Raw genomic sequence first — 13,583 nt, 5'->3', positions numbered from 1 at the left:
GCACTGCAAGGCTTGACCAGTGAGCCACCGTGTGGCCCCCCTCCTGCAGCACTTTAGACAGAAAGTTTACGGAGTTTTCCTCTGCGGACTTTCTGTTACGATTATACCTATGGGGAAACCACCAGCATTTCCGTCAGTATAATTGACATCCTGAGAATTCCAAAACCACACCAGTTTTGGAAATCACGGCATGTCCGCAACGCAGTTTTTACCTCAAAGTTGGCATAGGATTTGCTAAAATCCCATCCACTTTGCCCTTACTGTAAAATATTGTGATTTTTCCGTCACGGACAAATCACGGCATTTCCATCCCATGGGGCCCTGGCCTTACAGTGGTATTAGGTGGCACTATGTCTGCTTGGTTACCACTCCATATATTTTCTTTTCGTGTGCTGAGTAGAAGAAAGTCATCATAAGGGTCCCAGCAATGATCTTGAATTAACGTACTAGCTAATGAACTAACTAACTAACTATCCTATTAAAAAGTGATAACTTTTCATTGTGGTGGAATCCCTCTTAGTGTCGAATCACCTACTATAAATGTGTTCACTGTACTTAAACAATAGCTGTAAATGTTTGTTTAGGACAAGCACATATCATTTTTCTCAACACCATCTCTTTGCTTTTCTGTCTATATGTTATCGATCTTGATGTTGTGCTCATGAACAGCAATGTCTTAAATCTGAGAACGTAATTGCATTTTCAAGCTTCCTATCACATGCTTTTCAGTTCCGCCTTCTATATCGAAGATATTGTAAGTTGCATTCACTTAGTGCATGTAAATCAAGAACCTGCACCGAATAATCCATCCGTTCCACTGACTTCAAAGCACTTTATAAAATATTAAGTGAACAAAGATGGAAAACATAATGCACTTAATAGATCATTTAAAGGATCTCTGCTGTCATCCACAGTAGGACACTTTTAGATGCAAGGTAATGCTCAATATCTTACCAGTCCTGGGCTTTTTAAAGCAGTTTCTTCTTTCATAAGTTAATTATTGATGGGAATACTGAAGATAAAATAAGACAGAGGTCTCTATATAAAACATGGAGAACTCTAAAGATGATGATATTAAATAGCTTTATTCTTCCCATAAGTCTTATTACAATACATTCTATTCTCGCCAATTCTATTAACCATTAAAAAAATCTACAATAAATGGAGTGTAAAAGTGAAGATATGCGCTGACTGGCTACACAGAATACCTTTCAATATCAATTGAATTATGAACACCAAATAGCGTTAAATGAGTATACATAGTCTATAAAGCAAGAGGCAATCAGATGGGAAAATTGAACATTTACACCAGGATATCAAACTAGTAATATATCTTTTCCTTTTGAAGATTTCATCTGTGGATATCACTTTTAGCTCATCTTCAAAATGTATATATTTTATGCTCAATTCCGAATGTATGAGGGCAAATGAATGTTTAAAGACTGCCAGAATGTTGTGGGATATGTATTTGTATATATTATATTGGCAATATCTCCCTTGTGTATTTCAGCTGGCTATAGATGCTATATTGCTACACTGTTCTGCTGTTGCATCACTAGAATTTACTTTATCACATAACCTGTATAAGCTCATGAATGATAAACATGCTAACTCCATATGTAGACGTAGTGTGTTTGACTCATTTTAATAAAAAAGGCACATTCTGATCATTAGAGGCCATGTCGATCATCCAGTCAGTCCTAGCCATCCACTGAGTCAAGAATTGTTCACACGCAATTTACGGCAGGAGATGTCTAGCTAGAGACTAGGTGGCTTTTGAGATTCATTGAAAAATCAGCATACTGTTTCTACCCACAAAAGTGTATGGAGGGGTAAAGGCGGTGACACAGTGTGAGAAAAAGGCACAGCTGCATATACACAGAGACACAGCTGGAACCTCGAGCAAGTATTCTATCTCACACTAAGGCTGAGGCCCCACTTTGCGAAAACACTCCTTTTTTGTTGCAGGTTTTGCTGCGTTGTTTTAAGCCAAAGCGAAGAGTTTGGCTCAAAAAAAAGACAACAAAATCTGCAACAAAAAAAGCTGCGTTTCTTCAACGTGGGGCCTCAGCCTCAGGCCGGGGCCCCATGGGAGAAAAACGCTGTGATTTGCCTGGAAAAATCGGGGTGTTATACAGTCAAGGCAAAGTAGATGGGATTCCAGTGAATCCCTTTCTCGCTTTGTGGTAAAAACCGCAGCGTGGACACACCATTATTTCCAAAACCGGTGTGGTTTTGGAAATCTTTAGAAGTTGAGGAATGAGGTACATTGTCCCCAGTTTTAAAAAAAAAAGTAATTTTTCTCTAAAATGATACATTATAAAGTTTCTAATTTTTACATTTTTACATGCACTATTCATTTATGAAACACTTCTTATAATCAAATGACTAATTCATATGACATTGTTTTCGTTGTTAGAAACATATTTCATATACAATATAGAGATGGGATTCTTGTCACAATGCTTCTTTATTGCATTCCGCAAAGGATGCCATTATACACTCTTTATTGTTCTTCAACACAGAATGAAGTAAATGTTTTAGAAATCCTTTCCCCTTAGATTCTACTTTTTCTTAATAGCAAACTACTTTACTATTGTATAAAAACACAATAGAAGACTTGTGAGTATACGCTGGCTTTATTGAACCAAGGGAAATCTGACAGTCAAAACAGTGATTTTTAGAAAGAAAATATAATTTAGATGAAATCATACAGCTTTGGTATGTTTTTAGAATATGTTTCCCAGCAGAAGACTTTACGTGACCTTCATCTAGTGAATGTGAAAACATACTAGTACAACTCTTCCCTTTCCATTCACGTGTTTAGTATTGTATTATGTATTTTGCAGGCAGCCTTTATACTTCTCAATACTTTGAATTTATCAAACACAAGTAATTCAGGTAGATCTAGGCAAATAAGAAGTAAAAATTCAGTAATTGTTATGTACTAAAGAATAAAAATATGTAAATGTAAAGTTCAATTTCTTTGTTAGAAATAATTAGGAATATTCAGTAGTAGTAGGCATTAGATACAGAGATCTTTAAATGCAGCCTGTATAGTAGCACACAGAGATTGTTATCATGTAGGCAATGGCAGCTTCTCTCTATGGTCAGGGTGACTTTTAGAGTCAATTCCTGAGCTGTTGCTGCTGAGTCCCTTGGGGTTAGTTGTCTCTCAGGTTAAGGTATTTTGAGGTGCATTTGATGTTAGGTGTGAATGACGCAGTTTATTTAGGAGATATCTTCCAATTATAGAACAACATGGAGACACATTTCACTTACAACAGTACGCTCCAAAAAGATTCGCTATGCTCTTCACTCCTAATTCAGTCCTCTGATCCTTTCCTCTGTAGAGATCTGGGGCAAGCCCTAGTCCTCCTTTTCAACTATTATTGGAGAAATACAGGGTACAAGGAGCAACGGATGGGCAAACTGACTTGTTACAAGCCAGGTAAAACCAAATATTCCATATTGTTTGATTTTTAATGAAACCTAATACTTTGCAATTTGTCTTGGAGAAACTACAATGGCTGCAGTGTCTTTCAATGCACAGTGAAAATACAGAAAAGACACATATGTATGACATCCTGGTATTATCTGACATCACATGTCTGCCTCTCCACCAATAACCAGTGGTAGGTGGACACCTTATAGTGTTTATGCCACAGATTAAATAAAAGATGCTGTTGGCAGGAAGAAGAGTTATTTTAGTGATAGGGAACAGTTATGTTATTTATTTTTGCATGATCCAAAATCACTTCATTTTCTAGGAGAAGTAAAACAAAGTTTACTTAGATTTAATAAATTATAGGCTCATAGTCAAATAAATCATAGGAATGAGGCCAGCAGTTGGCAGGCCAAGCACGCTGATAATATGCCACTATTTTTTCCTGAAATCCTGGAAATTGTCACTCTGTGAAGACAATGTTGATGTGGCATTTGCTTCCATACAGGGTTAATCCAGGTTCTGTTCTGGCTTCTAAGTGCTGTTGTCACAGTCATAGAATTCTTTCCAGGCAGGCCAAGTACACTGATATTGTCACAAATATTTCTTCGTATTCTGTAACAGTCACTCATTAGTGCTACATCTGCTGCCATAAAGGGATCATTTTAAGTGGATTTTTTTATTAAGTCAGTTCTTTATCACCCCACATTTCTAGTGGCGGGATTATTGACAGTGTGCCACAATTTGTTTTTTCAAAATCTGTAGTTGACAGTGTCACTTGCCCCTATTGGCAAGATAATAAAATAAAATAAACTCTACCATTGCTTTTTCCAATGCCAACACAACATTGATGCAGTAAAACCAATGCTTTTTGCAATATAACTGTCGTATGTTGTTAATCAACAGCAGGGTTAGGAATACTTGATTCTGTGAGCCTATGAGTCCAATGACATGGGACTACCTGTGTTTCTAAGTACAGCTATCTAACCTACAGAGCTGCTGGTGCTCTAGCTACTCTACACTAGCTACTCAATAACTCCAACTGAGGTGAATAGGAGTTTCCTCTGACAATTAGGAATCCCATAGCACAAATCACTCTATACAGTAATACAGAACCAGTGCAAATTGTCAGTATAAACAACATAAAACAGTGCAAAATGGCAAAAGCCCTTAACAGTGGTCCTTTTGGCCCTTTTGGGACACTGAACAAACACAGGTGTTCCAACCGGAAAAAAACAAAAAACATCACATGCATAATAATAAAATCAGATGCATATAGAGGTAAAGCAGTGACCACATGCATATCTACAGAAATGCAGCTATTCAAATGCAGATCTACAGTAATGTTGACCTGTGCCTAAAAAGGATATCCCACAAACAAACATAGCCATATTTAAACTTATAGCCAATTAAAAGTTAACATTTTTGTGAATAATTAAAAATGTTTTCTTTATCTAATTGATGACAGTCTATTGTGTTAATTGGTTGCCAATGGATACAACCATGCATGAAACTTTCTCAATTCTGGCTCTTGTCAGAAACCTAGCCATGATTGGGGAAGGGTTACCAGGTAGAAATAGCGAATGCACAAGAAGATAACCCTGCCACAGTAAGGAAATCATGGCTGGGTTTCACAGTATAGAAAGCTCCTACATTCATGGTCGAAGCCTTTAGCAACAAATCAAGGCAACAGGCTGTCACTACTGAGATGATTAGAGTAAATGTTTAGAATTTTGCAAAATTTGTAATTATTTTATTTGCAAAAATGTTTAACTTGTAATTGTCTTTAAATTTATGTATGGATATATTTATCAGAAATCCCCTTTAAAGAGGATCTTTCACGTTCTCATCGATGTGCAGTATATATCGATTGACTGCCAGCAATGCTCTGGGCAGTCTAGCAGTATATAATCCTCTGACAGTACTCTAGGCTGTAAGGTCTGCCCTTCTGACAGTGGGGAGATATCGCTGCTGAAATTAACACCACTGGAATCTCTAGCACCAGGGTGTATTCGGAAAGTCGAATTCAGGACTCTCTAGCGTTATATACCACACATTGATGAGGACATGAAAGGTCATCTTTAAATCCTTAATGACATAAAACTGAAATGGCTTGCAATATTAAGTAATAATACATTACTTGATTAGCATATATGTAAATTATCTTTTTTGCTTACCTGTCATGCTCAATCTGCAGTCTGCAGACCCACTGCAAGTTTATTTTGCCTCAAAACCAATGGGACCTGTTTGAATGCAAATAAACAATGTTATTCTTTCTTGTTCTATTGTCTTAAGTGAAAAAAAAATGTCATTCTATTATATGCAGTATTACATAGTGGAAAAAAAAATATGTTGTACTAATTATTTACAAGTTATTTGCTTATTAAGTAGTTTACAAAAATCTTTTTGTAGTTTTTCAAGTTGAAAAATCTAACCAGACATTTTTGTATTATTAGATCACAGTATTATGCCTCCATTTTCAAGATCAATAATCCAGACTACTGTACATCAAAAAGCCATTTAAAGGGACTAAGTGTTTTTCTTGTAATCTATCACATACTCTGTTGTGCCTGCAGAAATGTTGACAAGTACAGTTTGTCAGTGTAAGATCATACATTCAGTAACTGCATTCTCATGGTAGATGGACATTTTTATCATAATATCAAATAATAATGCATTTGAAAAGTAAGACTGCTCTGAAAATCTATCATATTTATAGTGCCTTGGGTATAATAAAATTTTGAATTTTCAATATAAATAATGCATAAAACTTTGTTATGATATCACTATCAGTTTCTACAATAATGTTTAAACCTCATGGATTTGTGTAATCTAGAAACCATAAACTAAAGGTGCGTTCTCACCACCAATTGCTGTCTGTTCTGATAGGGTCCATTAAATGGACACTACTAAAGGTCGTGGGGACGCCCCCTAAATGATTATAGTACTATCTATCTGCCTTGCAGCACTGGAGGCCTGGGCTCTAATCCTGCCAAGGACAACATCTACAAAAAGATGGTATGTTCTCCCCATGCTTGTGTGGATTTCCTCCAAAAACATACTGATAGGGAAAAATGAAGCCTACAATCTACAATATACAGTCCTATGAAAAAGTTTGGGCACCCCTATTAATCTTAATCATTTTTAGTTCTAAATATTTTGGTGTTTGCAACAGCCATTTCAGTTTGATATATCTAATAACTGATGGACACAGTAATATTTCAGGATTGAAATGAGGTTTATTGTACTAACAGAAAATGCGCAATATGCATTAAACCAAAATTTGACCGGTGCAAAAGTATGGGCACCCTTATCATATTATTGATTTGAATACTCCTAACTACTTTTTACTGACTTACTGAAGCACAAAATTGGTTTTGTAACCTCAGTGAGCTTTGAACTTCATAGCCAGGTGTATCCAATCATGAGAAAAGGTATTTAAGGTGGCCAATTGCAAGTTGTTCTACTATTTGAATCTCCTCTGAAGAGTGGCATCATGGGCTACTCAAAACAACTCTCAAATGATCTGAAAACAAAGATTGTTCAACATAGTTGTTCAGCGGAAGGATACAAAAAGCTGTCTCAGAGATTTAACCTGTCAGTTTCCACTGTGATGTAAAAAACCAAAAGGACCGCGCTCACAGGTCAATAGATTTATTGGGAAAAAACTGGAGTGCACAACACAGACTCACCGTGTTTCGGGCCTAAATGCCCTTTATCAAGTGCATAAACTGTTTAAAAACACAAGACATGGAAAATATAAAACAGAAATATCACACAAAAATAACATAAAAATATAATATTGTGATATTTCTGTTTTATATTTTCCATGTCTTGTGTTTTTAAACAGTTTATGCACTTGATAAAGGGCATTTAGGCCCGAAACACGGTAAGTCTGTGTTGTGCACTCCAGTTTTTTCCCAATAAATCTATTGACCTGTGAGCGCGGTCCTTTTGGTTTTTTACATTTCTTTCACACCTGGTCCTTTCCTATTGGTGTTCCTGTGACGTGCTGCTCCCTCCACCTAGTCATCAATCTTCTAAACGTAACTGTGAACGGGATCACAGTCACATTAGGTGAGAGGCCAATCAGGTCTATTTGTCACTTGTGGGTTTTTCAAATTGCCACAGAATATTTATGATTATCTGCACTATGAGTGTGCTCGGTGTCTACTTTTTGTTCTAGTTTCCACTGTGAGGAACATAGTAAGGAAATGGAAGACCACAGGGACAGTTCTTGTTAAGCCCAGAAGTAGCAGGCCAAGAAAAATATGAGAAAGGCAGAGAAGAAGAATGGTGAGAACAGTCAAGGACAATCCACAGACCATCTCCAAAGAGCTGCAGCATCATCTTGCTGCAGATGGTGTCACTGTGCATCGGTCAACTATACAGCGCACTTTGCACAAATAGAAGCTGTATGGGAGAGTGATGAGAAAGAAGCCGTTTCTGCACGTACGCCACAAATAGAGTTGCCTGAGGTATGAAAAAGCACATTTGGACAAGGCAGCTTCATTTTGGAAACAAAAATTGAGTTGTTTGGTTATAAAAAAAGGCGTTATGCATGGCGTCCAAAAAGAAACAGCATTCCAAGAAAAACACTTGCTACCCACTGTAAAATTTGGTGGAGGTTCCATCATGCTTTGGGGCTGTGTGGCCAATGCCGGCATCGAGAATCTTGTTAAAGTTGAGGGTCGCATGGATTCCACTCAGTATCAGCAGATTCTTGAGAATAATGTTCAAGAATCAGTGACAAAGTTGAAGTTATGCCGGGGATGGATATTTCAGCAAGACAATGATCCAAAACACCGCTCCAAATCCTCAGGCATTCATGCAGAGGAACAATTACAATGTTCTGGAATGGCCATCCCAGTCCCCAGACCTGAATATCATTGAACATCTGTGGGATGATTTGAAGCGGGCTGTCCATGCTCGGCGACCATCTAACTTAACTGAACTTGAATTGTTTGTCCAAAATACCTTTATCCAGGATCCAGGAACTGATTAAAAGCTACAGGAAGCGACTAGAGGCTGTTATCTTTGCAAAAGGAGGATGTACTAAATATTAATGTCACTTTTCTGTTGAGGTGCCCATACTTTTGCACCGGTCAAATTTTGGTTTAATGCATATTGCGCATTTTCTGTTAGTACAATAAACCTCATTTCAATCCTGAAATATTACTGTGTCCATCAGTTATTAGATATATCAAACTGAAATGGCTGTTGCAAATACCAAAATATTTAGAACTAAAAATGATTAAGATTAATAGGGGTGCCCAAACTTTTTCATAGGACTGTATATATATATATATATATATATATATATATGCTACTAATATTATAAATGTGAAAGTTTGCGAGTTTGGATGTTTGTGTGTTTGTGCATTTGTGAGTTTGGATGTTTGTTCACTAGTCACGCCAGAACGACCGAACAGATTTGCGTGAAATTTTGCATATACTTACCTTGGGTGCTGTAGAAGCTGGGTGCCGTGGTAGGGGAGATGGCCGAGGCATGACGTACTATGACCACCGATAATTGCCTACATCTACGCAGCTCAGCGCCAACGCTGAAGTCCCGCGAAGTCGCGGCAGATGCATATATATATATATATATATATATATATATATACTTTTTTTTTTTTTTTTAATGGGACCTCCACTATATCCAGAACAACTGAGACTTTATGTTCGGTCATCTGTATATAAAAATTACTAAATTTCAACAACTTTTCAATGAGAAACATTATAATATATTTGCCTGGGAAGAAACAGAAGAAATATTGTACTTTTATTTTTTTTTTTTCCCCATGTTCATTTGTTTTCATATTGAGTTAAACACTGGGAAATCTTTACAAAGTCTTATTAATGGTCCACAATGTAAATAATTCTGACTTTCTTAACATGTCAACCCTATCCAGAATCTTATGTCTGCTTATTTATTCCCTCCATCTAACCTGTGCACAATATCAGACTAGACCTTCTATTCTGCCACTGCAAACATTTATTGCCAATAATTCTATGTCAAGGAATCCCAATGAACTGCTTTGAGAAAGGCATACCTGGATTACAAGTAATCTAGTTAATGTAAAGGTTACTGTATCAGCTTGAAGTCAGGAAAAGAAGATTAGGAATTAAGGTTTACAGATTTCTTATGGTGGACTGGAAACACACGTGAAATAGAGGTCAAGTCATTGGGTAACATGAACTCAAGGATTACAGTGACTTTTAGCTGGATAGAGATGGTGAGTATATTAAGCCATACATGGGTGGATTAGAAAATAAGGCCACATAACCAAGGTTGGATATTTAAGGCTGTGATTAAAAAAAAAAAAAAAAAAAAGTTGTTGAGTTGTGGTCTGATGACCTTAATAAAAATGCTGTAATACGGTGATGACCATAATAAACATACTGTAATACAGTCTTATAATGGATGCCCGAGTGAAGTATCAACGTGTGCATTGCCATATTATAGCGGGATACTTTCCGGGTCACAAAACAGAGTATTGTAACCAAAGTTTTGATTTTATTATTATCTACCTTTTGATAAACTGCCTAACTGAAAAAAGTTTACCTTTTCTTTACTGCCTATTTCTGACCAGCATGAAGAAATATAAAACAATGAGATAATGATCTACATCTGATCATGGAGCCTTTCTCGCTCCTCGCCTGAGATGGATTGCTTGTCATGGTATTACACTGTGTATCTGGAAGTTCTACAAACAGAAGCCAAAACTGTTATTATGGGTGTTTATAAATGACAACAAAGAATATAAAAAACGGGTGAACATTTTCTGACAGCTATCGTAATTCTTTAATGCATGTAAAAAAAAACTCTAAAATGACATGTATTTTCTATTTTCCCTGTTTTCTAAAGCTTTCCCACTACTTAAAAAATTACATTGTATTTCAGTATTCCTAAAACATCTATATTAACCCCAGCTGAGTATTGTCCATAATAATGTGTTGCCGGATTTATTAACTTCTATGTGATCTGCCCATACTACTGGACATGGATAAAATGCCTTTTTGTATGTGGTTTATAAAATATGGGTACTGTCTATATTTCATAGTTATAGTAAGTGCTGCTTTGATTTCAACATTCACCTTGACAGTTTTGTGTAGTCTAAAAACCAGGCTCTTCCTATGGGGTATATTGATTTGTTTTTCGCAGATATAAGTTCTAATGCTTTTAGTTTGTTTTCATGTAGCTGATATTCATAAAATTTTCACTTAGTGTCCTTGTAGACCCCACTCTTTTAGATCATATTATGGAGATTTTCACTGGGATACTCTTAAAGTCAAGAAAGTCAACAAAAAATATTGTACATGAGAATTCAGATGTACAGATGAGCTTGATATTTAATGTAATGTCATGATTAGATCTGCTTTATGAAAATGATATCCATGTATATACTGCAGTTATATTAACTTGGTGTCTTTTGGTAAAGGAGCTTCCAACTTTATGTAAATAATCAAAACAATTTTAAACTTTTTTTACTGAACAACAAAAATGACAAAAAATGAGGCATCCGTGGCTCACTGTGTGGTTCATGTGATGCAATATAAACTGAGCAATAAAGCAATAAATTCACTCTGTGGAGAATGTCTTAAATAGAAGATTTCTTAGACTAAGGCCCCAAGTAGCGGCTTACAGCAAAAAAGGGAACGCACTGTTATTTATTGACCACAACCAAAGATCTTGAAAAGAATGGAAAAATGAAAAAAAATAAAGTACATAGGAAAGTTGTAGGACTTTAAATAATAATAAGTGTTATATAAAAATATACAAATAAATAAAAATATATTCAAGTAACATATCTGATCCAGAGGAAGGATGAGAACCTCATGAGGTGGATTACGACTCTCTCTCTCTCTCTCTCTCTCTCTCTCTCTCTCTCTCTCTCTCTCTCTCTCTCTCTCTCTCTCTCTCTCTCTCTCTCTCTCTCTCTCTCTCTCTCTCTCTCTCTCTCTCTATATATATATATATATATTACATGTTAAGGAAACTAGAATCATGGAATGGTATGTTGATCCAAAGATCTATTCTGTCATATTTGGAGTCGTAATCCACCTCATGAGGTTCTCATCCTTCCTCTGGATCATCCTCTAGGAGGATAGGTTGGACCTGTGGTTTGCGCAGGTTGTTTCTATCCAACCTTCAGATATGTTACTTGAATATATTTTTATTTATTTGTCTATCTATCTATCTATCTATCTATCTATCTATCTATCTATATATCTATCTATATTGCTTTCAAGAAAGGTATGCAGACCCCTCTTGAACTTGCAAATTATCACAGCATCCTATGGCAATGAGCTCCAAATTGTCACTGCTATTGCTCCTCCTGATTTTTTCTTCTAGATCTAGAGGATGCACCTTTTAATACTGTGTTTCCCTGAAAATAAGACAGTGTCTTATATTAAATTGTCATCCTAAATAAAGGACCAGTCTTATTTTCGGGGCCCGTCTTATGACAACCGGCAGTCATGCCGGCACTTCCTTAGCGGAGCGTCAGCATGACTGCAGATTGTAGGTAGTGTAGGGGAGGGGGGGAAGGTATCATACTTACCTTTCCCATCTTCATAGTAGCGCTGGTGCTTCTGTTCATCCCGAAGTTGTGGGCGGGATTTAGCGAGCCTTCGGGGGCGGGGTTTAGCAGGCCTTTCATGGGCCAGGCTTAGCGATCCTCACTTCACTGACAACAGCTGACTGGATGCTGTACTTTGTGCTCCGTGTGCACAGCAAAGCCGGCTGCTGCCTCTTCTGTATGCCGGCTGCTGTCTCTGGGATGAGCTGGGAGAGCTCATCCTACAGCAGCAGGGACAGTGGACACAACAGCAGAGGCAGCAGCTGGATTTCCTGTGCACACCGAGCACATCCCACAGTGTTCAGTCAGCTGCAAAGATTTTTGGGCATGCCTTATTTTCGGGGGGCGCCTTATATTAGGCAATTCAACAGACCCCCCCCCCCCTGCATGCCTTACTTTCGGGGGGTGTCCTACTTTAGGAGAAACACAGTAGTTACAGGCCTAGTTGTAGCGATCATTAGAAAGACCTCTGTACTGAACATTCATATACTTGTAAATAGATGCATAACTTTACATTTATCCACCTTTAAATTTCTCTGTCATTTGCCTACCCAAACTTACACCTTCTAAACTTCCCAGGGCTTAGAATCAAATATTGATATTCTAATTATTAATAAAAATATGAAATATATCAGGACCGAGTGCAGAGCCCTAAGGCACCCCACTTGTGACTGTGTCCAAAAGTTATAGTTCAAGTAGCTTATGGCTCAAACAACATTAATTTATTGATTACTACCCCCTTTATAAACCAGTGAGTCCTATAAGATATCTAACAGACAGAATTCCATCTGATCAGTACTGATCAAAGTCAAACATTCATTTTTGTCAGTAACCATGCAATGATTTTTTCTTATTTCTTTCCTAAGAAAAATGAATCAGCTTCGTGAATAGTCACCATTAAAATATTTACTACAATATTGTTCTTTTACAGTCTGTGTTTTTCCTTCACATAGGAAACTGCCCTGCTGTTATTGCACTATAAACATAGAATGTAAGGAACCAGCATCCAGGACTTCAGGGAGTTCAGATCAGAGATCAGACAGACGAAATTGTATCACGGTGCAGTTAGAGGCTATTGTATTCCCAATTCTGGCAATATCAGGAAGTAGATGGACTAGGTGTGTGTGTGTGTATATATATATATATATATATATATATATATATATACCTGTATATACCACGAGATATGTAATCTATCAGTGATACTAGTCAGTGTTTAGTATGAACCACGTCAGTACTCTTTATCCACGGGTGACTGCATAGACAGAGGTTAAAAATTATTATATCTTTTTTTAGATTATTTACATATGTAAAATAGTTTTCCAAAATGTAAAGGGTGCATTGTATTTATTTTTTTAATATTGGGTCAAGGGTTGGTTAGCACATTTTTCTAATATGCTTATGGATATTTTCCAGACCCAAATGCATTTTGATACTTTTGATCTATCCACAGGATATGTCATCAATATTTGATCTGTGTCGGTCACACAATGTACACGTACTATGATCTGATGTCGGAACTACAGTAGTGGACAGATAGGAAAAGCAATCAG

General features: G+C 36.9%; 1 protein-coding gene across 4 annotated transcripts in view; it reads right to left on the bottom strand.

The window, feature by feature from the left end:
* LINGO2 (leucine rich repeat and Ig domain containing 2) overlaps nt 1-13,583 on the bottom strand; it is a 1,202,771-nt gene that overhangs the window by 801,960 nt on the left and 387,228 nt on the right. For all 4 annotated transcript variants that reach the window (XM_075279372.1, XM_075279381.1, XM_075279389.1 and 1 more), the window contains one exon: nt 5,623-5,688. The gene's annotated coding sequence lies outside the window, so the exon portion shown is untranslated. The remainder of the gene's footprint in view (nt 1-5,622; nt 5,689-13,583) is intronic.

This window comes from Leptodactylus fuscus, chromosome 1 (genome assembly GCF_031893055.1).
Source record: "Leptodactylus fuscus isolate aLepFus1 chromosome 1, aLepFus1.hap2, whole genome shotgun sequence".
Taxonomy (NCBI): domain Eukaryota; kingdom Metazoa; phylum Chordata; class Amphibia; order Anura; family Leptodactylidae; genus Leptodactylus; species Leptodactylus fuscus.
Note: the sequence above shows the minus strand (reverse complement) of the source record. Positions and strands in the feature narration are given on the sequence as shown.